This window comes from Idiotropiscis lumnitzeri, chromosome 2, assembly GCF_059441095.1.
Source record: "Idiotropiscis lumnitzeri isolate Australia: NSW breed Sydney's pygmy pipehorse chromosome 2, RoL_Ilum_1.0, whole genome shotgun sequence".
In the NCBI taxonomy this organism is placed as follows: Eukaryota; Metazoa; Chordata; class Actinopteri; order Syngnathiformes; family Syngnathidae; genus Idiotropiscis; species Idiotropiscis lumnitzeri.
Genome location: NC_142392.1, coordinates 24,513,296 through 24,536,687, shown reverse-complemented (window position 1 = coordinate 24,536,687; position 23,392 = coordinate 24,513,296). Strand labels below are relative to the sequence as shown.

Sequence of the window (23,392 nt, the reverse complement as noted above, 5' to 3'; positions counted from 1 at the left end):
AATAGTTCTCGAAACTATATTTCTTATCAATGTAGGTTAGTTAAGGGATATTTTATTGACAATCTAATCTCAATATACAAAGACAGAAAAAAAATGGTGGTGGGGGGGTGCGAATCTTTTTCTTCTTGGTAGGGGCGGGCGTGAAATAATTGAGAAGCACTGCTAGTATTTGCAGACATTATATTCATACAATCTCGCAGCCCGAGTGAAACACAGCATTGTTGCTTCGTTCGGTAGGAGAAACGTAACCTTCCCACGCTTGTTCCAGCAGCGGCTTCTCCGGGCATAGGGGGGAAGTGACGTCGGAGCTGACTCGCTTTTGTGGCGTTATTTTAATTATTTTGTTACATTTTTTTATCAACCGAATTAAAATATTACATAGAATATATATTAAAAGAGAACAGCCAGGTGTAAAAACAAACACAGAGGCAAAGAAATATATTTGAAAAATACGTGCTTAAAGCATGACGTCATTAGCAAGCGCGCAGCTTCCGAAGGGCCTCGACCACATCCACCGAGCCGTCCACACCGGAACAAAAACACCCACCGCTAAATTCTTCTGATTTAGTGTGGAACTGACTGTAATTTTCTCAAAGCATGTCCAGTGCTACTCTAAAGGACTACGACATAATTCATTAAGTCTTTGTGTCCCGATAACCTCATTTTCGCGCGTTGATGCTTTTCGGCGTAGTTAGCTTAGCTTGTTAGCTTAGCTTGTTAGCTTGCTAGCCGCTAACGAAAAGAGGCACATGACTCATCGCCAAGCAGAGATCAAGTGCGGATTTTTTGGAATTATCATTTGAAAATGTGTGAAAGAACGACACCCAAGTACAAAGAGGAACTTTGTGGAATAAAAGAAGAGAACGAACAACATCTTCAACTGCTGGACGAAGTTTGCAACCAGCCTCGTGTTGTGCCACACAAAGCAGGTTTGTACACGTCTTACTCTCATTTGCTTTGTCAAGAACGACTTTCTATCGTTAAAAATATGCATCACAACATTAAGTTGTTTGGGGAAATGCGTCCAAGGTTATTGCCGTTTTATTTTTAAATATTGCTCGTCGGTTTGCTGAACATTTGTTTTTGCCAAATGAAATCAGTGCAGAAAATATATGCCAAAGAATAACCAATAGTGGGGGGTGGACTCCATGTTTTTTTTTTTTTAATAAAATTTCAACTGATTATTTAACATTTTACATTTTCTGGTATTTATATCTTGTTCAAGCAATTCCTTCCGGAAGGAATTCTGCTTGACTCTAAAAAATGTGCACACTGCGGCGAAAACATCAATGGCGGTTGATCAATTTTAGTGGATAAAACACAAAATATTAAGTTTTTAAAAAATATCAAGCACGTAATGGGCTTATTTATTTATTAACTTTGTACTGCCTTCGTCGGGTGAGAGTCAATGAACCTCCGGTGGATCTGCATTGTTTTGTGCACATGTGCGTAGTTTCACCCCATCCAAACATTTAAAATACATTTAATGCATCCATCCAGGGTTGCACGGATCTCATCAGTGAACAAGCGCATGCTGCAAGGAATGCATCTGCATCTTTGGCTTACTATGGGCTTAAAAAGGGAGAACGTCACAACCCCCTTTTCTACCAACAAGGCCAGGAACATTTAGTTCCTGGTCATAAAGTTCCTGTGGCCCAGGTGGTTTGCATCTCCCCCGCAACTCATAGTTCCTGGTAATTTATGCAAATGACAATGTTGTGTTACTTTGTTACTCATTACTGACACTCTATGGCTGTTAAACATCGTTGCAGTTCTAAAATAATTCAGTGAACTCTTCAAATATTATGGTGGATCTTAGTCGAATTTGAATACATATTGGATAACTTTAAAATATACAGTCATTATTCAAATATGTCAACATGAAAGTCACAGTGAAAGTGTTGTTGCTTAATGCTTATGTGTAGGGATTTTGACTCTTCAAACATAATGTTGTTTTCAAATTAATTTAAAAACAGAAACTTTATAAAAAATAAAAAGGGGAATGTTGGAATGTACTTGCAGGCTAAATGTCATTTTGGGCAAAAAAAAACCCCAAACGTAAATCATGCAATAAATAGCGACTCTGATGCCAGGGCCCCTTTAATTCTTTTAGGCATCCAGATTATAATGGAAGCAAAAAAATACCCACGATGAAACTATCTCGAAATGCAAGAAGAAATACTTGTAAACATATTTCACTTGAAGGATTCCTATTCTATCAATGACATTATGTTGCGGTGGCCCCCATTAATAAATTAGGGTCCCACAACAGGTGTTCCATCAGACGCACACAATAGCCTGTGTGTGCTAACTTGAGCACGCTTCCAGAAATGTCTGTGACTTTGTCAGGAATTAAATCGGGCATCAGCCGCAACGTGCTTCCTTTTTAAATGCTCGTTTATCACTGTTGTGCTGCTAAAAGGAGGTTTACATCGTAGGACGTAATTTTGTGAAATACCCCCATGGTCCGGTCCAAATCGGGGTTGCACGCATTGCTCCGTGTGCGGCAGGCACAAGTCAAGGTAACACGGTAGAAACAATATAAGACAAAGTCGCCGCCTGAGCTTTGACTTGACCAAACCAAATTTGTCTTTTTGTGTCCTGCAGACGTCAGACAAAATGATCTCTGTTCTGTGAAAGAGGAGCCAGACTTGACTCACATCAAAAAGGAGGAGGAGGAGGAGGAGATCAACAAGTCACCAGTGAACCTTGTCCCTATAAAGACTGAAGATGAAAACAAGGATGAGAGTGAGGACAACAGAGGGGCGGAGCCTCCAAGCAGCAGCTCAAGTCATCACGTGACAACAGAAGGTGATGAAGACCACTGGGGGCCATCACAAGTACATAATGAGGACACATTATCAGGCGCTCGTGACGATGATGATGATAATGAGCAAACTAAAGGTGAGAGGGCATGTCACACTGACTCATTATCTTCAAAGTTGTCTTTAAAACTGCACAAAAAAACACACAGTGGAGAAAAAACATTTTCCTGCTCAGTTTGTGGCAAGAGTTTCTCTCAAAAGTCAAGTTTAAAAACGCACACAAGAAAGCACACTGGAGAAAAACCTTTTTCCTGCTCAGTTTGTGGTAAAAGCTTCTCTCAAAACTCAACGTTAACAAGCCACGCAAGAACACACAGTGGAGAAAAACCTTTTTCCTGCTCGGTTTGCGGTAAATCTTTCTCTGTAAAGTCAAATTTACGAATCCACACAAGAACGCACAGTGGAGACAAGACATTCAGTTGCAGCGTTTGTGCTAAAAAATTCGCCACTAAACAGAGTGCTGAGAAACACGATTGTGCTGGTGAGAATTGCAGCGATCTGAAGCTTAAAAAAAGGACAAAAAAACTGAAGGAACCGACTCTTTGTGGTAAGATGTGATTTTGAATAAAATATAATAAATTGAAATTTGCATAGCTTTTTTATTGACACTAAGCCAATGTGATCATTGCCAGAAGAACCATTGTGTCTGAGTGATGATGATTTTTTTTGTTTTTATCTCAAACATGTCATGTCATTATCCACACCGCTTATCCGGTACAGGGTCGCGGGAAGGTGCTGGAGCCTATCTCAGCTGACTCCGGGCGAAAGGCGCACTACACCCTGAACTGGTCACCAGCCAGTCACAGGGCAGACATAGACATCGTCACTGAGTGGGAACTGAACCCACGCTGCCTGCACACAACTCGGGCAAGTGTACCACTACACCATCAGTGGCTTTATATCAAACATAAATAAAATTAATTGCCTTTGCCTGGAACAACATTTGTTAACGTTATGCTTTTCAGTTGTCTTTTTAATCGTACCTAATGGAAAAGGTGTGAGAAGAAACGGTGCTTATGAAATCGGTGCCTTCCACCATCATCAATAAAATCACTTGTTCCACTTGCTCAACTGGCCTTCATTACGCTGTAAAAAACTGAACTAGAAGTTGAACTTTAAATAGAAAATGAAAGATAAATGCAAGTAGTCTCAGTTTCTCTCAAAGATTTTGGAATGTCAAGAGTGTAGCTACACCGGTCCAGCGAAAAGGCCACGATTCAGACTGATGTCCAGATTTTCTTTTATTTATTTCTCTTCCTTTGATGGCGTTAGGAAATCACGTGACACAGTGAAAACTACAAATACATACACGCCGAATGAGTCCTTGAGGCCAATGCAAACAATGTACATTAATAAACAAAGTAAAAATGAAGAAAGGCACAAATATCGTGTGCGCCTCCTGAACACAGTGTATTTATCGCTCTGCTGTTGCACGGTCCGTTCCTGCTTTCGTAAATCTTCCCGCTTCTTTTTTTTTCGTCACCACGGAGGAGAGGATCCGCGTTATGCAGTTCGTTGCTGCGCGTCTGAATTGCAAAAGTGAATCACCGTAATTTAATGAATACTGAAACGAATAATTAAATATTTAAGTACCTAAATAAATACAGAAATATTATTACACTCTAACATTTACATAATAAAACAGCGACATATTTCAATTTAAAATTCACAACCACATACTGAGTGAATTAAATTCATAATAAATATAGAAACATTTAATAAATATTGAACGAATTTTGAAAGATAAAAAATAATGAATGAAATTTTAAGTATTAATTATTGCAATAAATAAATAAAATAATTGCACTCATATTTAAATGAACAAATATGTTGACAAATATTCAAGATTTAAATAAAATAATTAAAAAATATTGAAATAATTTTTATGTATTAAAAAATTAAATAAATATTGCAGTATTACATAAGCAAGCTTAAATAATTCCATGAAAATCGAATCAAATACTGATAGAGGTAAAGAATAGTAAAAGAAAAAAATACTTAAATGGTGACGTGCAAATAAATGAAAAACAACACAAATCCCTAATGAAAAATACAATTTATCAACATTTGACAAACGACAATGTGAAATGTTGATCTGAGAGATTTATTTCTTGCGTATTCATATTCTTAATGAACCTTAATTATTTTTTTCTTTTACTTTTTTAGTTACTTAAGAGCTCAATCCACGTGAAATATCCCCTTGGGAGATAAAAAAATATCTCATGCAAAAAATAAAGAGCGACTAATTGTTTTTGAGGACAATCAAGGCACCATAGCACTGGCGAAAAAGCCTGTAAAAAGGCAAAGGTGCAAATATGTTGACATTAAGAAACACTTTATCACGTCAGCTCCAGCACTCTCCCGCGACCCAGTACAGGAAAAGCGGTGTGGATAATGACATGGCATGACATTTGGAATACTGTCCAACTGACAACATGGTGGCAGATTTTTCAACAAAACCAGCAACAAAAGTTAAGTTTAATTCATCTGTCAAGTTCATGTTTGGGAACTAAAATGTTTGTTCATTTGCATACGGTTTAAATCTTAAGTTTTTCCGATGTTTAGAAGAAAATGACAATGATTTGCATCGCAAGTGGCGACATCTGTTGGTGAGTTGATGACAGTGCTCCACATAGCCAGCAGCCAATCATATCACAGCGGGGTGTGTCCTGTTCTTCCGCGTTCGTGACGAACAGACTGCCATTTTCAAGCAGGGGATCCATTCAGCGCTACTTTAAAAAACGACGCAATCTTTCATTCGTCTCGTCTAACAAATAGAAGCACAGAGATCAAGTGCGGATTTGTTGAGATTGTCAGGGGAGGGATTTCACTGGTCACCACACCATAGAGTCATGGTTTCAAATCAAAACCAAAAATATCTCTGAACAGCTTACAAGCAAACAATGAAACAAAGAAATAAAATTATCACAAAACATGTATCTCTCATGCCATTCATATCCTCATAAGAAATAAAAACAACACGAAAACAGTACTGATGCATTCCGGGAGCCTCAGCCAATCAGATGGCTGGTTAGAGAAATGTGAGTGGTGTGCTTTGGGCAGTGTGTTTTCATTTATTTTTTTGCAGTCTGTTGTCTAAACCTGTGATGTATCTTGCTTGCAATAACATTAATGATAAGACAGACTACAACATCGTGGACAGCTGCCATTTTGTCCCGCTTTCTCCTGCACCATCAGCCAAAGAACGTGTTCACATAATGTTTATGTCACAGTCAATTTGAAGCATAGATGTCTCAGACTTTGGCCAGCAGTGTGTGCTAAAATGCCCTCTGAAACACCTCAAGGGGAACGAGCCCATGGTCGAGAGAGTTTCTCAGTCCATATAATTGGCACATTACAAGGCGTCTCGTTTGTTTTGGGGAATATTTAAGACTTTGAAGTGTGCCTTATGGTCGTGAAAATACGATACCCACGATGAAACTATCTCTATGCAAAAAGATGATAATCGCCATCCACTCTTCTCCCATGTACCAGTCCCTCCCAGGCTGAAATCTAGGAAAAGTTTCATTTCAACTGAAAGTCTGCCTTAAAACATCACCCCTAGACGGTACAGAATGAATAAATGGAGAGAAAAAGAAAACATGGGACCAGAACAACCGTGTGTCCCAAAACCAAAAGAAAAACTACCCAAGGGCACAAACCTTGAAAGGAAAAAATGGTGTACCCTAAACCGTGCAAGATCTGGTGTTGGGAAAACCAAAGACAACCTAACAAAATGGGGCCTTGCCACATCCTCAGTATGTGACTGTGGTTTCCTAAACCAAAATATGAAACATATCCAACTTGAATGTCCAATAAGCCCTGTATATATCACTCCACCAGACCTACAAAAGGTCACAGACAGGGCAAAAATATGGATAAACCACTGGTGTGACACGATATGATGATATGCAAAAAGAAATACTTGTAAACATATTTCACTTGAAGGATTTCTATTCTATCAATGACATAATGTTGCGATGGCCCCCAGTGGTCTGCATCAATATGTTTGGGTCCCACAACAGGTGTTCCATCAGACGCACACAATAGCCTGTGTGTGCTAACTTCAGCTTGCTTCCAGAAACGTCTGTGACTATGTCAGGAATGAAATCGGCATCAGCCGCAACGTGCTTCCTTTTCAGATGCTCGTTTATCACAGCTGTGCTGGTAGAAAAGGGAGGTTTACATCGTAGGACGTAATTTTGTGAAATACCCCCATGGTCCGGTCCAAATCGGGGTCGCACGCATTGCTCCATATGCGGTAGGCACAAGTCAAGGTAGCACGGTAGAAACAATATAAGACAAAGTCGCCGCATGAGCTTTGACTTGACCAAACAAAATGTGTGTTTGTCTTTGTGTCCTTCAGACGTCAGTGAAAACGATCTCCGTTCTGTGAAAGAGGAGCCATACTTGACTCACATCAAAAAGGAGAAGGAGGAGGAGGAGATCAACAAGTCACCAGTGAATGTTGTCCCTATAAAGACTGAAGATAAAAACATGGGTGAGGGTGAGGACAAGAGAGGGGCGGAGCCTCCAAGCAGCAGTTCAAGTCATCATGTGACAACAGAAGGTGATGAAGACCACTGGGGGCCATCACAAGCACATAATGAGGACACATTATCGGACGCTCATGACGATGATGATGATGATGATGATGGGCAAGCCGAGGGTGAAAGGGCATGTCACACTGACTCATTAACTTCAAAGTTGTCTTTAAAACCGCACACAAGAACACACAGTGGAGAAAAACCTTTTTTCTGCTCAGTTTGTGGAAAGAGTTTCTCTCGTAAGTCGCATTTGACAAGCCACACAAGAACACACAGTGGTGAAAAACCCTTTTCCTGCTCAGTTTGTGGAAAGAGTTTATTTCGTAAGTCGCATTTAACAAGCCACATAAGAACACACAGTGGAGAAAAACCTTTTTTCTGCTCAGTTTGTAGGAAAGGTTTCTCTCAAAAGTCACGATTAACAGAACATACAAGAATACACTGCAGAAAAACCCTTTTCCTGCTCAGTTTGTGGAAAGAGTTTCTATCGTAAGTCGCATATAACAAGCCACACAAGAACACACAGTGGTGAAAAACCCTTTTCCTGCTCAGTTTGCGGCAAAAGCTTCTCTCAAAATGCAACGTTAACAAAACACACAAGAACGCACACTGGAGAAAAACCCTTTTCGTGCTCAGTTTGTGGTAAAAGCTTCTCCCAAAATTCTCATTTAACAAGGCACGCAAGAACACACAGCGGAGAAAACCCTTTTTTCTGCTCAGTTTGGAGGAAAAGTTTCTCTCAAAAGTCACGATTAACAGAACACACAAGAATACACGCTGCAAAAAACCCTTTTCCTGCTCAGTTTGTGGAAAGAGTTTCGCATTTAACGAGCCACACAACAACACACACTGGAGACAAGCCATTCAGTTGCAGCGTTTGTGATAAAAAATTCTTTTCTAAAAAGGGTGCTGAGAGACACAATTGTGCTGGTGAGAATTGCAGCGATCCTTGAAGCTTAAAAAAAGACAACAAAAAAACTGAAGGAACTGACTCTTTGTGGTAAGATGTAAATGTGATTTTGAATGAAATATTATAAATTTAATTTTGCAAAGCTCTTTTATTGATACTAAGCCAATGTGATCAGCGCCAGAAGAACCAACGTGTCTGAGTGATAATTAGTTTTTTTTGTTTTCATATCAAACATTATCAATGAAATTAATTACCTTTGCCTAGAACAGGGGTCTCAATCTCGCGGCATGATAGTTTGCGGCCCCCGCCTTATTATGAAAGTTTAATGTTCGTGCGGCCCGCGAATTTGATATGACTGGCACGTTACAGTGTTTTGTGCGGAGCTGAACGAACCTACCAATCACGGTGGAGTATATGGCTCTCGAGGGTGGGCTTGACGTAAGCAGAGAGTTACAGCAGCGAGTTCATTCGTGTGCTGGGATGAGACTGTGACTGGTGATGTTGAAGATGTGCGGACGGATTATAGCAGGTTATGGATGTAGAAATTGACTATGAAGTGAAACTGTATCACTCAAACAGATAGTTGTCAGGATATGATTAGACGTCTATGCGGGGTCCCATGATCCGCTCGCGACGTAGTTAATTCTCTGTGGGTTAATGCTGCACTTTCATCAATGGGATCCTCATCAAAAGGATATGCCATGTTCGTAATAGTAGTGAAAAGTGATTAACAATATTTATTTTTTCATTAAAGACGACGGAACTACGGCAAAATTGGCCGGCTGTTTGATTGAATAAGGAAATGATTTCTCGTCTGTGCCTGTGAAAGCTGGCGGAGACAGACTCTGTTTCATTCATGAAACTTGGTCCCGACCAGTTTAGTGTCAGAGAGTCCCAGGGGCAGCTATCTGTTATTATGAAATAGGTTGTAGTTATCGTTATCTCTCTCTGTAAAAGTAGTCAAAATAAATGACAACAACGGTCCGTAAGCAGTCGCCTTTTTGCGCTCGCCATCCCGGTCCTTACCATAGAAACACCATGGCCTTCATGGGGAGCGTATCTATGTTCCCCGCTTTGTATGGGACCGGGGAATATAGGACCCTTTTTCTAAATATAAGTCCGATGTTCCCCGCTTTTCCCCAAAAGGGTCCTATGTTCCCCGCTTTCCGCCAAAAGCCTTGAAATTGTGTTGTATTTCATAATTAATCCTTACCTCCCAGCTAATCCTCATCTCCTCCTCCCACCCTCCCCCTCTGTCTCGCCACGAAATAATAAAAAAGCCAGTGCGCGCAGTTATGCACGGATACATGACATGACATGACAATCCTGCAGCCGTGATCCCGTTCCATGCGCACTTTGCAGGTCTGTTTTAGTGGGCAGTCTTTTATTATTCTATTAGGTTTTATAATTATAAATAGTTTAAAGACGATCAGACATTTATGTCTAAAAGCCGGTCTAAGGAACACGCATGTCCCCAGACATTTGACTCATTATTATTATTATTATTTATTACTGATTAATGTTCTTATTAATTCCTTATTTATTTTTTAATCTTATTTTGTGTTAAAAAATAAAAATAAAGACATTTGAGAAGATTAGATTTTTTTTAATTTTTTTTCTTGCGGATAACCTGATGCGGCCCAGCCTCAGCCAGAGTCTGCCTCTAGTGGCCCCCAGGTAAATTTAGTTTGAGACCCCTGGTTTAGACCTTTCCATAATATCTGGCACCACAGTGGTGATATTTGAAGTTAATGCCAGTAAAGTGGAGTGGTTGCGCTGTTTTTATGAAAAAAATACTCACTTAATGCAAGGGTAGGTTCTTTGTAGAGGGGATTACAGAGTTACATTTGGGACAAAATTTACTTAACAGAAACTGTCCTCACTTGAGGCCGAGGCCAGACCTGCTGCATGATGGTCACCGGCTGAATGGGGACACCTCAGGTGAGATTGGCCGTGCCATGCATCAGATATTTCTGGCCCGTTGGGGTCGATGTTGCTGTATCTTTCAGGTGGGGAAGGGGGAAGACAGGCCTGGTCTATGTGGCCAGGGCGAGGCGTGAATGGAGTGAGCCTTCCGGAAGTGACCCCTCCAATAATGTCGTCATTACACAGCTGTTCTAGTGGGCCGTCCTCAAGGGCGTGTCCCTTGCGGTTGCAGACATCATGCGAACAGTCCATCAATGAAAAACTGCTAATCAGTCTAAGTAGAATGCATTTGTTACACAATTTTACACAACATCAGAAAAGGAAAATATGGGATTGGATTAAGGAGCGCTACTAAAAATTCTTGTACTTGCAGGTTTAGGAGGCCAAGAGAGATAAAAAAAAGGGGGAGCAGCTAAGGCAGCAGCCGATGCATGCGGCTCCCATTGCACCTGCTCCTTCCAATTTTGCGGCTCCTAGGCAAGGTTCGGGTGACGCGGCGCCACAGCAGACTGGCTGCCCATAGCAAGGTGGTCAACGAGGTCGGGACCGCGGTAACAGAGATAGGGTGGTTATAGACGGGGGTTGTGAGTGGGGTGTGCTCTTGCTGCGGGGTTACTGAGTGATGAACTGTCCATACCGAGCCACTTTCTGGAATGTGCCATCCTCTGGTCCCGTGCCATTCCTGTCGCCCAGAGCTCAACCAGCGCAGGGGGCGCCACCGTTACCCACTCCCAACGCACTCTTGACACCAACCCGCTGGTACCCCAATCCATGACAGGGGGCCGCGGAGCTTCATCGTTCGAGGACTGGCAGGTCCCTGCATTCCGGGGACGGTGGATGGACAAGTTTTCGATGGTGCTTGATACTGAGGCGAGATATTCCACGCGCTGTGAGCTCCTTCCACACCTCCCAGTGAGCAACAACACTATCCTCCTTGAGGACTCTCGAGATTGCCTGAGTCACTGCCATTGACTGAAAGAACACTGGAATTTGAGTGGCATTTCCGGATGGGACTGAACTTGACTGTGCATATCCTTCGTAGGGAGCATATGTGGTGCTCTCCTCCATTCCAGTGGCTGAACTGAAATATCTGAGGGCAGATCGGAAATCTGGTTCTCCATCCTCCCGCGTTGGGGATACCCTGTTCCTGCTCTGGTCTGAGTGGTGTAGCAACCTCCACCCATTCAATTCACCAATTGACACATTACATTGTACATGTGATCACACACATGATTTGGTTTATCAAAAATGCATTCATCCAAATTTAGTCATGAGAACATCTTGCATTAGAATTATATATTTGTCTACCGGCGTTGCCTCGCATGCGTGCCTTGTCCCTGAGCAGCGGAAATAGTATGAATTGTTTACTTTCGCCGAGCCACAAATCACATTGAATATCGATGTGCGTCGTCATACTAAAGAACTAGGCGCCATAGTTGTTGAATACTCCGCGTCACTATCAGGATATCATACTTCAGCACCCACTACAAATTCTTCGGTTTTGGGAACATCACTAAATTTCAAAATTTCCAGAGAAGGGTCACTCGGAAGAGGTAGTTCTGTGTTTGTGTCTCTGTTAGAGGAGTTGTGGTCCCAGGGCTCGACTGATTTGGGGCTCGGCTCCGCGATTGTTTTTACTGTCTCTACACCCTTCCCCAGTTGACAGAATCAGTGTGGGCACGGCCTCAAGGTGGAGGGAGGCATTCGGGAGGCAATAGGAGGTGAAGACTGCAGCGGTCTTTGGAGCTGTCTATGTCTTGGAGAGCACCTATTCTTCCCGTAAAAAAAAAGTTTAATTTGGTATCTGCGTTATTATAGTTTTAGGATTTTTTATTTTTTATTTTATTTTTATATTTCATTTGGGTTGCTTTAAAGATTTGACAAAAAACGGTCAAAATTGGATCGTTGGCTCGGGGCTTAATTGGTAATCTCTAAACACAGTTAGATATTTGAACTCAGTGAACTAAATTTTATTTGATTCAGGAATGATTCTCCCATGTTGCGAAGCCAAATTCTAACATTGTGCCATATTAGCTGGATATCATTAGGACATTATTGCGAACCAACACTGCTGGATTGTGGTGATTATCAGCAAAACTAAATTTATGCGTTAGAGAATTGTTTCTGGGGGCAATGCCTGTGAGGATGAAACGGTCTAGATTATAGTCGAAGAAAGCTTTTACAACAGTCTGGGAATTGAAATAGATATAATATTTGGTGGGTTTACGTTATATTATTCAAGTGACTGATACAAGCTTCACAAATAAATTGAAAAAGGTGATCGAATACAATTAATTATGGTATTATTGCGATTATTTAGTTAAGAAATTTAATCGCGGGACGGCACTAGTTTATTTGTTACTTTTTGTTGTCTAATATAACTTTGATTGGGATCGACCCCACTAGGGGGTGGGGTCGACAGGGGGTCAATTTTATATTTTTCATAGTATATTTTTTGCTGCATGCATTTTTTTGGAAGGATTGTATAACGATTGCTGGCATTATTTTAAACACTTACGGGACAGAAGGTCAATTATTTAATTTAGCAGGACTCTATCAGACTGTTTTTTAGACAGACGGAGTGGAGACAAAAATTGTGATGTTACAATACCACTGCAACCAGACGGTCATGTACGAGGAACGGGAGGACAGCTCGGATAGGTTGACAGACGCACAGGTGATATTGTTTTATAAAATTTGTGACCAAGACCCCAAGGTTGGTGTATGTGCGAAATTATTCAATCTCACAATTGATTTGGAGAATTCAAGGGTTTGATAATGAGGTGGCCAAGCAAAATTTTACGTGTTTGAAATTGAATGGAACAGGACAGACAATTGGACAAATACCGTGGGATTGGTGTGAAACGAATGTGTCTCTTCCAGCAGGACCCCCGCTTTCCCGTGCAGACGTCTGGTTGTGTTATGGTGGGAAATTTCTATACGACAGGCTGCCGACCAATGCCTCTGGCAGGTGTTCCCTGGTGACTTTAATCATGCCGGTGAGTGCAACACCTGTAGATTTGGACCAGTTAAAGTGGGATCAATTCAATCAAGTCGTCCCGATGTCCGGTGTGGATAGACAAAAAAGAGGCCTGAGAGATTGGTTACGATAAGCGTGCCAAGAGGGGTCCCGGACAAATACAAATTGGCAGACCAAGGCATTGGAAGGTTTGCAAACTTTGAACAAAAAGATGAAAGAACATTCAGGTGTAGATTCGGAAATGAGGTCAGGATGGTTGAATGTCTTTGCTAAATGGAAAGGTCTGATTAGCTCTATATTAATCTCAGTGGCAGTATTTACAGCTATTATGGTGCTTTGCGGATGTTGTTGTATACATTGTATCTGTCAGGCTGCGGGGTCGTCGCGGTAGCGGGCAGGACCCAAAGAGGCAGGGAAGCCAAGGCAAGGTAACTTGGAGGGAGTTTATTAAATGAACAGGCAGGCGAACGAGGAAACTGGACAAACCAGAACGAGGCGGGGTGCGAAAATAACGAAGGATGAAGAGAAAGTGACTAGACTGAAACAGCGAATAGAGGGTGTAGCTGGAGCAATGCACCGACGCTGAGCTGTCGGCACGGGGTGGTTAAATAGTCCATTGATTCGGGGAGCAGATGGGAGTCAGGTGTGCGCGGCTAACGGGGAACAGGTCCGTGGCTGGTGGGGACGGAGTGCTGGGGGGAAACGCCCCTACTCAGCTGACAAAATAAACAGAATGAAGACATGGCAGGGAGGTGAAGAAAAAGAATAACAAAAAACACTGACATGACCAACACGGGTCATGACAGTACCCCCCCTCAAGGGACGGATTCCAGACGTCCCAAACAAGGCAAAAAAAGAAAAGCGAAAACAAAGTCCAAGACGAGGGTGGGCGGACGGGGTCGGGAGGCGGGACCACAACCCCTGCTCGAGGCCGGTCTGGGGGATGTCCGGGAGGCCAGACCAGCGAGTCTTTTCGTGGCCCTTCAGGCGGCCGTGCGGGTGGCCAGATCAATACGTCCCACTGTGGCCATTCAGGGGGACGTCCGGGAGGACCTGAACGCCACATGGAGTCCGCTGACGAGGCTGAGACGAGAAGCGGCGGCGGGACGCCGGATGCAGCAGAGGCAGGATCTCGGGGCGGCGGTGGGCTGTCGGGTGCAGCCGAGACAGGAACCCGGAGTGGCGGCGGTCCGTCGGGCTGATCGTGGAACGCCCCCAAGAAAGGAACTTGGAGCGGCGGCTGATCGTCGAGCGCCGCCGAGACAGGGGTGGTTAAATAGTCTATTGATTAGGGGAGCAGATGGGAGTCAGGTGTGCGCGGCTAATGGGGAACAGGTGCGTGGCTGGTGGGGACGGAGTGCTGAGGGGAAACGCCCCTACTCAGCTGACAAACTAAACAGAATGAAGACATGGCAGGGAGGTGAAGAAAAACAATGACAAAAAACACTGACATGACCAACGCGGGTCATGACAGTATCAGATCTCCTACAGTTATAAGCCTTGAACGCACCTTGGGCCCGCTGCCACTGGGTGGCAAGTACATGATGATCCCCGTGTCGGGCCCACAGCCAGTTCCTCTGGCAGCCAGCAGGTCCATGGGGTTCAGCGGAGTCAGTGGTAATGGCCTCAGTTGTCTGAGGCCATGAGAGGGAATACAATTTTTATATATCATTCTACATTTTTATTTTTTACTGTTTTGATTATTTTTCTATTCTTATTTTTGTGGGGGTGACGGCCTCAGTTCGCTGAGGCCATGTGAGGGATTAAAGGATTTTATACAATTGACTACAAGTTTATTCAGTTTAGTGCAATAAAGATATGTACTGATTGTGCTTTAATTCAATGTACAATAAAAGGTCAGGGCAGGCTGTGTGAAGTGCATAGGTGGCAGATGTTTTGTGCAGGACGAGCCGCACGTCGGAGAACTGGGTGAGCTGACGCGGAAAAGTTCCATACATCAAGGACATCCAGGTGCTGTTGTGTGAGATGGTCAGACGGTCGACCGTGAGAGTGGAATAACAGATCGAGTGGCTCATGGGCAGTTGAGCGCATGAACAACTGCCTTGGCGCGCGCACATGGGAAGAGCTGACCCGCCATCATGCGGGGTGAAGATATCCAATAAGAGAAAGCTCAAATTAGTTGCAGATGACACATAGCAAATAGGAGACTAGTCTTTGATGTCTTTGCTTTGTTTTGTTGAAATGTATAAATGATCCTGGGCAACTCGGGCGGGGCGTCGTCCTCTGTTGGGTACAGGGACGCGCAGAGCTGTAATGGTAGGAACCGAGCCCCAGGCTTTGTATTAGATCTCCTGTTAGAAATAAATCCGCTCCCGTGTGAAGTTGCCGGCTTCCTGGTCATTTCTTTCTCTCAAAAACGAGCGTGCATAATTGTTGTATGAATGAAGGTCGTGTTTGGTTAACCATTAATGGAGTCAGATAATTAATTCGAACCATTTTGGTAAACTTTTGGTACAGATAATAGTTAAGATTCCAACAATATGACCAAACATTTTAGTTCATAAATATGAACTTGACAGATGTACTGAATTTTACTTTTGTTGCTGGTTTTGTTAAAACATCTGACACCATGTCGTCGGTTGGACAGTATTCCAAATGTATTTCCCTATTACTAACAGTTGACATGATAAAGTGATACTTTATGTCAACATGCTTGCACCTTTGCCTTTTTTTACAGGGTTTTTCGCCAGCGACGTGGTTGTGAATTTTGAATTAAAATACGTCACTGTTTTATGTCCTAAATGTTAGAGTGTTAAAAATAATTACAGTGTTGATATAAGGACTTAAATATTTCATGATAAACGCAGAAAAAATATATTTTTGTTTGAAGATTCCACAGTTCCTGTCAAATAAATTTTCATCTTCCTGTGTGCATCAGTATCTTCCCAGCACTTCTCCCACTGAGATCACTCTGCAGACTGACCCAAAAGACAATTTATTTTCCAGACTATCTCATTGATCTTCCCTTACTGCTGAAAATTCCATAACAATCTGGGGTCAGACGTGGGATAGCTGAAGATCCGCCGGTGAAATTCAGGGACGCTCGCGTGTGGCCACCCGGGTCCAATTTAGACAGCAGCAGCAACAAACTGCGTGATGCGAATCATCTCCTCAGTGGTGACAAATGAACGCTGACTCCAGTCGCCATCAAGTTGCCAACTCCTGACATACCAAAACCTTTGAGAGAAACTGAGCCGATTTGCGTTTCTTTCTGGTTCCTTTTATAGTTCAACTTCTAGTTCAGTTTTTCACCTTTTCACAGCATAATGAAGGCCAGTTGAGCAAGTGGAACAAGTGATTTTATTGATGATTGTGGAAGGCACTGATTGCATAAGCACAGTTTCTTCTCACACCTTTTCCATTAGGTACGATTAAAAAGACAACTGAAAAGCATAATGTTAAAAAATGTTGTTCCAGGCAAAGGCAATTAATTTCATTTACATGTTCGATGTAAACACACACACAAAAAAACTCATCATCACTCAGACTTAATGGTTCTTCTGGCAGTGATCACATTGGCTTAATGTCAATAAAAAAGCTTTGCAAAATTCAAAACATCATATTTTATTAAAAATCACATTTACATCTTACCACAAAGAGACAGTTCCTTCAGTTTTTTGTCTTTTTTGTTAGCTTCAAGGATCGCTGCTAATCTCGCCATCACAATCGTGTGTCTCAGCATGCTGTTCAGTGGCGGATTTTTTTAGCACAAACGCTGCAACTGAATGGCTTTTCTCCAGTGTGTGTTCTTGGGTGGCTTCTTAAATACGACTTTCGAGAGAAACTCTTGCCACAAACTGAGCAGGAAAAACGGTTTTCACCAAGGTGTGTTCTTCTATGTTTTGTTAAAGCCCAGTTGTCAGAGAAGCATTTTCCACAAACAGAGCATGGAAGAGGTTTTTCTCCAGTGTGTGTTCTTGAGTGATTACTTTCGAGAGAAACATTTACCGCAAACCAAGCAGGAAAAAGGTTTTTCTCCACTTTGTGTTCTTCTATGTTTTGTTAAAGTTTATTTTTGAGAGAATCCTTTGCCACAAACTGAGCAGGCGAATGTTTTTTCTCCACTGTGTGTTCTTGTGTGACTTGTTATATGTGATTTTCGAGAGAAGCTTTTGCAACAAACTGAGCAGGAAAAAGGTTTTTCTCCACTGTGTCTTCTTGTGTGACTTGTGAAATGTGCCTTTTGAGAGAAGCTTTTGCAACAAACTGAGCAGGAAAAAGGTTTTTCTCCACTGTGTGTTCTTGTGTGACTTGTTAAATGTGACTTTCGAGAGAAGCTTTTGCAACAAACTGAGCAGGAAAAAGGTTTTTCTCCACTGTGAGTTCTTGTGTGTTCTGTTAAATATGGCTTTCTCCAGAAGCATTTTCCACAAACTGAGCAGGAAAAGGGTTTTTCTCCACTGTGTGTTCTTGCGTGGCTTGTTAAATGCGACTTTTGGCAGAAGCTTTTACCACAGACTGAGCAAGAAAAAGGTTTTTCTGCAGTGTGTGTTCTTGTATGTTCTTTTAATCGTGACTTCAGAGAAAAGCTTTTCCCACAAACTGAGCAAGAAAAAGGTTTTTCTCCACTATGTGTTGTTGTGTGTTTAGTTAAATTAGACTTTCCAGAGAAGCTTTTGCCACAAACTGAGCAGGAAAAAGGTTTTTCTCCAGTGTGTGTTCTTGTGTGTTCTGTTAAATTTCCCTTTTCAGAGAAGCATTTTCCACAAACTGAGCAGGAAAAAGGTTTTTCTCCACTGTGTGTTCTTGTGTGGATTGTTAAATTAGACTTTTGAGAGAAGCTTTTGCCACAAACTGAACAGGAAAAAGATTTTTCTCCACTGTGTGTTCTTGTGTGGCTTGTTAAATGCGACTTTCGGGAGAAGCTTTTACCACAGACTGAGCAAGAAAAAGGTTTTTCTGCAGTGTGTGTTCTTGTATGTTCTTTTAATCGTGACTTTAGAGAAAAGCTTTTCCCACAAACTGAGCAAGAAAAGGGTTTTTCTCCAGTGTGTGTTCTTGTGTGTTCTGTTAAATTTCCCTTTTCAGAGAACCATTTTCCACAAACCGAGCAAGAAAACGTTTTTTCTCCACTGTGTGTTCTTGTGTGTGGTTTTAAGGACAGCTTTGAAGTTAATGAGTCAGTGTGACATGCCCTTTCACCTTTGGCTTGCCCATCATCATCATCATCATCATCATCATCATCATCAGGAGCGTCTGATAATGTGTCCTCATTATGTGCTTGTGATGGCCCCCGGTGGTCTTCGTCACCTTCTGTTGTCACGTAATGACTTGAGCTGCTGCTTGTAGGCTCCGCCCCTCTGTTGTCCTCACTCTCATCCTTGTTTTCATCTTCAGTCTTTATAGGGACAACGTTCACTGGTGACTTGTTGATCTCCTCCTCCTCCTCCTCCTCCTCCTTTTTGATGTGAGTCAAGTCTGGCTCCTCTTTCACAGAACGGAGATCGTTTTCACTGACGTCTGCAGGACACAAAAAGACAAACAATAAGACCAATACGTACTTGATTTTTTAAAAAAAGAATTAATATTCTGTGTCTTATTCACTAAAATTTATCAACCGCCATTGAGGTTTCGTTGCAGTGTGCACATTTTTCAGAGTCAGGCAGAATTCCTTCCGTAAGGAATTGCTCGAACAAGATATAAAAAACAGAAAATGTAAAATGTTAAATAGTCAGTTCAAATTTTATCCAAAAAAAAAAGAAAAAAATGGAGTTCACCCCCCACTATTGGTTATTCTTTGGTTTTTATTTTCTGCACTGATTTCATTTGGCATAAACAAATGTTCGGCAAACCGACAAGTAAAAGGTGAAGGATTGTATTACGAATACTGGCATTATTTTAAACACATGCGGGACAGAATGTCGTTTATTAAATTTAGCAGGTTCATATTTACGGAATATTTTAAACATTGATGAAACAATAAGCATTTATCAAATGAAACTAGAAGCACTGGTCACAATAATGACTGGGATGGTAGGCATGATGTTTACTGATTTATTATATTTTTCTCATATGCTAAATTTATAGTACTTAGTTGAAATGTGTGAACTTTATTGAAATTCTCAGTAGTGAGAACAAATTTGCACACATAGCATTTCCTTGAGCTGCCCTCACACTGACAGCACTTCATGGACAAAGACGACAAAGCACATTCTCCACATTGGCTGTAGAGATGCAAACATACCAAATTGGGCACTGCAGGACTCACACAGACGCTATCGCAAAAAACACATTCCGAAAGACAGAACAATTGGAGATCGGAGCACATGCACATATGCATGCATACACACAGACACATACTTACACTTGCACATACACACGCACACATGCACACCAACGAGATTACAGAGGAATGCCAGCGAGGAGAGAGACGGAGAGACTGCCCGCCGGAGAAGGCCAGACTTGGCGTGCCAGTCTTGGCGACCAGACGGGAATCAACTATCCACACGATGACTAACCTGGGGAGGACCTTCCCTTGGACGTGGACCCGTGGCGTGGGAGGGAGTGAGGACGACCGATTCAGCCGATTCAACCTACATGACCCTTGACATAAAAAACTCCTATAAAGACTGAAGCTGGGCTGAAAGATGGGGCGCATTTTTCGACTGTGCTCGCCCGAGTGCAGTTTTCTCGTGAGATTAAGAAAAAGCCGCCCAGATGTCTTTGAAGTATTTCCTTAACTCCAGAAATTGAAGAAACTAAATATCGGAACTCTAATCAGTTGTTGAGTCTTTATTTGACCCTTTTCTTCTTGAGTACAAAAAACGAACACGCATTGGAGTAAGTTTGGCGTTCAAAGGTTGATTTACGAACTACTTCTCATTTCCACGGTGACACAACTCCAACAAAGGCAACATTTAAAAATAAAATGACAATAACAGTGAACGCATTTCCCCAAACAACTTAATGTTGTGATGCATATTTCTAACGACAGAAAGTCGTTCTTTCCAAAGCAAATGAGAGGAAGACGTGTACAAACCTGCTTTGAGTGGCACAACACGAGGCTGCTTGCTAACTTCGCCCAGCAGTTGAAGATGTTGCTCGTTCTCTTCTTTTATTCCACAAAGTTCCTCTTTGTACTTGGGTGTCGTTCTTTCACACATATTCAAACGCCAATTCCAAAAAATCCGCACTTGATCTCTGCTTGGTGATGAGTCATGTGCCTCTTTTCGTTAGCGGCTAGCTAGCTAACAAGCTAAGCTAACTACGCCGAAAAGCATCAACGCGTGAAGATGAGGTTATCGGGACACAAAGACTTAATGAATTATGTCGTCGTCCTTTAGAGTATCACTGGAAATCCTGCGAGAAAATTACAGTCAGTTCCACACTAAATCAGAAGAATTTAGCGGTGGCTGTTTTTGTTCCGGTGTGGACGGGTCGGTGGATGTGGTCGAGGCCCTTCGGAAGCTGCGCGCTTGCTAATGACGTCATGCTTTAAGCACGTATTTTTAAAATATATTTCTTTACCTCTGCGTTTGTTTTTTACCCCTGGCTGTTCTATTTTAATATATATTTTATATATTTTAATTCGGTTGATAAAAAAAAACAACTAAATTAACGCCACATCGGCGAGTCATCTCTCGCGTCACTTCCGCCTATGCCCCGAGAAGCCGCTGCTGCTCCAGCAGTGGGACGTTCAAGTTTCTCCTACCGAACTTGCAACAATGCTGTGGTTCAATCGGGCTGCAAGATTGTATGAATATAATGTCTGCATATACTAGCAGTGCTTCTCAATTATTTCACGCCCGCCCCTACCAAGAAGAAAAAAAGATTCGCGCCCCCCACCACCATTTTTTTCTGTCTTTGTATATTGATGTTAGATTGTCAATAAAATATCTGTAACTAACCATATTAATATTTTGTGGACAGCAGTGGTGATTTTGTTTATTGTATTTTATTTTCATTTGAAATTTGCATCGAAAGGTTCTACTTCCGGTTTAAGCTATGTGCTTTTATTTTGAATGTGAACTTCCTGTTTAGTATTGTTCACACTTAAGGTGAATTGACGAAGAGTACGGCAAAAAGTTTCATATGAAGCCTCAGAAAACGGACGTTTATTTTTCTAGCACCCCCTCCGAAGAGGCAAAAGGTGTGTAAACGATGGATATAAGTATTTTGTGTTTGTAAATATTACGTGTTGAATGTGAAATATGTCAGCTAATTGTAAGCATATGTTTTGAACTGTGTTTCAGCTCTTACGGTGATTCGGTTTTAAGGTTACACGGTTATGGATACATCTTGCTCAAAAATAAACCACAAAATCATCAGTAAAGTCTCATCCTTGGTTCGGAGGGCATGCTACAGTAAGAGCTTTCCTCGGCGTGCTGTACGGAGCTGCTAGTGAAGGAAAAGGAAAACGGCGACGACAACGGCACAGGCAGCTCGCGGCAGCAGCTAGACGCAAGAGGACGTGACGACTACACGGAAAATGGACGGCGTCGAAGAGCGAACTCGTAAGCTACAAACAGAAATCAGTGAAGCGAAAGCTTTATTGTCTCACGGAAATACAGAAAACATTTCAAGTGAAGAATTAACGGACGAGATTGAACGTAAAGAGCGTCAGTTAACTGAACTGAACAAAATGCATGCTACCGCAGCTGAGTTAGCATTACCCAGGCGGTCAGAGCGACCCAGCGTGCTAACTGAAAAAATGCTAGCCTACCAACGGGACGAGTTGCTTAAAAGAGACAAAAGGCTGCTTAGTGTGTATGAGCAATGGAAAGGGCTGGTCAAGACAGCCCGAGAAAGTTTAAAGACTGACTTATCAGAGCACAACTTGTGCACAATGGCTGATGACATTGAAAAAGGAATGCACAATGTGGTAAAAGAATACAGTGAATTAAGAGAGCGTACTTTGCTATCCCCTGACGTAAGACGCAAAATGGATGCTTGTGAAGCAGTAACAAGAGACATTATGAAAATCATTAATGAACGAATAACAGCAATTGATGATTTTGATCCAAATAGAGAAACGCTTCGCCTTCATCAACTCCTGTCTCATAAGTATGCTCATTCCATCTATGGTACGGCTTCACAATCAAGCATCGGTAAGCAGTCGGACACCTCAAGCATCACAGCAAAAAGGATTGAGGCGGCCGCTGAACTTGCGGCAAAGGAAGCAGAATATAAAACAATGCAAGAGGAAATGAAGCAAAGGGAGAAAATAAGAGACATGGAGGAACAACACAGAAGGGAATTGGAAGTACAGAAATCGGAACTTGAGAGATTAAAAACGGAAAAGGAAATGCAAGCTGCTCGTGCTAAACTTGAGATTTATGACAGAGAAATTAGCAGAGAGATGAGCATGGATATGGGAGATCAGCAAATGCGTTACAATGTGTCTTTCACTCACCATGAATCAATATCTGAAGCACCAGCACCCCCTATTGGATCATTTTGCCCATTCACGTCGCAAAACAAACCGTCTATCCCGAGACATGCCAATGTGACTTATCAAGGTCCCCAATTTCCCAAACAGGCTCCTCCTACAGACATTTCCCAGCTGGCTCAGGCTATCCAAGACAGCATAGCAATAAACAGAATCCCAGTGCCGATGCCCACGGTGTTTAATGGCGATCCAATCACCTACATTGAATGGAAGGCTTCATTCGTTTCACTTATAGACTGCAAAGGCATTTCACCAGCTGAGAAACTTCATTTGCTAAAGGGATACGTCTCAGGCTCAGCACAAAATTGTCTTGAAGGCACATTTTATCGCAGTGATGAAGACGCATACAAGGATGCATGGCAAAAGCTTGACCAACGTTATGGACAACCTTTTACTATTCAAAAGGCTTTTAGAGACAAATTAGCAAAATGGCCCAAGATAAGTTCAAAGGATGCAGAAGGGTTAAGGACATTTTCAGACTTTTTAAATGCATGTCTACAAGCCACACCACATGTGAAGGGTCTCGGAATACTAAATGACTGTGAGGAGAATCAAAAACTGTTGCATAAAATTCCAGAGTGGTTGGCAGCTCGTTGGAATCGACAGGTCACAGTTACACTTATGGAAGGCAAAGATTTTCCTTCTTTCATGGACTTTGCACAGTTCATAGCTGTTGAGGCTGAGATCGCATGTAACCCTGTCACTTCTTCATATGCCCTTCAATCATGTAGCTCATCCTTTGAGAAAAGTCATACAAACAACTCTAAACCAAATAAATCAATTCAAGCATTTGCA

General features: G+C 42.1%; 2 protein-coding genes across 2 annotated transcripts in view; one reads left to right on the top strand and one right to left on the bottom strand.

Annotated features, from left to right (window-relative positions):
- The window catches only part of LOC148342055 (uncharacterized), a 458,829-nt gene that overhangs the window by 361,852 nt on the left and 73,585 nt on the right, over positions 1-23,392 (bottom strand). The window lies entirely within an intron of this gene.
- LOC148342057 (uncharacterized) overlaps positions 1-23,392 on the top strand; it is a 219,647-nt gene that overhangs the window by 161,786 nt on the left and 34,469 nt on the right. The gene's annotated exons all lie outside the window — the stretch shown is intronic.